Consider the following 1,973-nt stretch of genomic DNA (forward strand, 5'->3'; position numbering starts at 1 on the left):
AAATTCTTTTACTCGTTTATTAAAAGGCTAGGCAGCATGAAGGACTACCTAGTTGATAAAAAAACACTATATCAATATATTACACATTACAATTTTTTTTTAATATTTATTTCATCTTATGAATATTAGCTGTACAAATGTAAACATAATTGGAATACAAATACAAAAAATATTGTGAAATGAACAAAGAAATACTTGACACATTGAAATCGGCACTTATAATCTACATAAATTACCAAAAAGAAGTCAAAATGTGCATGAATGGCCCCTACTGCGTTAGTAACGCAGTATAAATATGGTGATAAATACTGCAATATACAGTCATTAATTGCACATAAGATATAAATTATCACTTGAATCTTTGATCTGTTTACTTTTTCTTAAAGTTTTAGTATGTTTTTTATCAAGTGTAATTTCTTTGAAATATTTTGGGTAATCTGGAGGCATGCGGCTTTGAAAAAATGTTTCATCAGATATATGAATGCACAAGTAGGTCCAACTTCATTTTCTCTGTGACACGAATACATATTTTAATCCTTCAATCTGAATCGACATATTCATGGTATCTTTTGTGACCTTACACTCAGTATCTTGTTCATCATTACTGGTATTCTCAAGCAAAAAGAAATTTGTGAAGAAAGCATCTGATGGAAAGTTTTCAATCTGCGATAAACCTGCAATTGAGATTGAATTAATATTATACAAAAAATAAGGAAATAAAAGACTTTAAAAGTGCAAATAACAATTGACACCATGACAGGATATCATTCATGATATCCAATGACACAGCTAAGGAATCTATAATTTTTAATAAAGATGTTTTTTTTTTCATTCAGATAACAAATTATGGTTTTCAAAAATTAAAACAAACCCTACCTATTTCTAAAACATTATTTTTTCTACTTTTTAAATATCAAACGACTTAACTGCAAATTCGTCAATTTATGGTTTGGTCTCAGATTTCACCAAAAAATTGTTGAAATCTGACACAGCGTAATGAAAAATCCTACAAGATAATTGATCCAATTTTATTTTCTTGCTATAGATATGTTTATGTTTTAATAAAAAATACTAACATGGGACAAATTTAATTAACATATAACGTTCATTTACGGGACAAAAAATGTACATCACGTTTGCATTCCGCCATTTTATTTTTCGGATTTTTGTCACAGTTCATAAAATTGGAACCCGTAAAATTTCATTTTATCTCGCTAAAATTCCATAATCTTAACGTTAAACCAAAGATATTTAAAGGATCTATCAAAATATTCTGTCAGTTTTCTTGTAATTTACTTATTTAAACGAAGTTTTGCAGACAAAAATTACCCTTTCACGGCGATCAACACAAAACATCAGTTCGATTGAAATTTTTATTCTTTCAACAGACACAGTTTTTCACATTAGATACTTTATACACCATGTTAAAAATACATCGGATCAATGTCATGATACTTACAGAATTATTTCATTTACTTTCTGGGGACTTCAACCCCATTAAGTAAACATACCGATCGATTTTCTGACCGAACATTTCCTCCGCTTTGAACTAAAATTGTAAAATGGCGGCGCTGATTCCTGATTGGACGAAAACATAAGGAGCGATAATCTCTGTGTTTCCCGTCCCCGTATCGTATGTTCCAGCTTCAAATAAATTATATACTCATTTCAGAGTTTACCATTTACTTCGAAATATAACTTTTGCATCATTTACTGAAAATTTCATTTAAAAGAGATGTTTATTCCTAAGAAAATAATGATTTTTAGGAAATGATACGTCGCAGTTGAAAATAAAATATGATACGACGCAGTTGTATTTTCATTGCAGGCTGCATATTGGTTCAGCTATTAAATTATGTGCTAGGTATGCCAACATTTCTTGTTTACAACTTAAGTCAAATGCAGAGGTCACTCATTGGTTCCACAAAAAATGGAAAATGTAAAGGCTTCATTTTTCGGTCGCTTTTTTATTC

General features: G+C 29.7%; 1 long non-coding RNA gene across 1 annotated transcript; it reads right to left on the minus strand.

Annotated features, from left to right (window-relative positions):
- Nucleotides 1-413: 413 nt before the first annotated feature.
- Nucleotides 414-1,651, minus strand: LOC132713804 (uncharacterized). The gene is made up of 2 exons (XR_009623493.1): nucleotides 1,460-1,651; nucleotides 414-674 (listed from the first exon to the last, which is right to left on the minus strand). It is a non-coding gene; the product is annotated as an uncharacterized LOC132713804 (long non-coding RNA).
- Nucleotides 1,652-1,973: the final 322 nt, after the last annotated feature.

This window comes from Ruditapes philippinarum, unplaced genomic scaffold (genome assembly GCF_026571515.1).
Source record: "Ruditapes philippinarum isolate M1 unplaced genomic scaffold, ASM2657151v2 ctg167_1_1_1_1, whole genome shotgun sequence".
Classification (NCBI taxonomy): domain Eukaryota; kingdom Metazoa; phylum Mollusca; class Bivalvia; order Venerida; family Veneridae; genus Ruditapes; species Ruditapes philippinarum.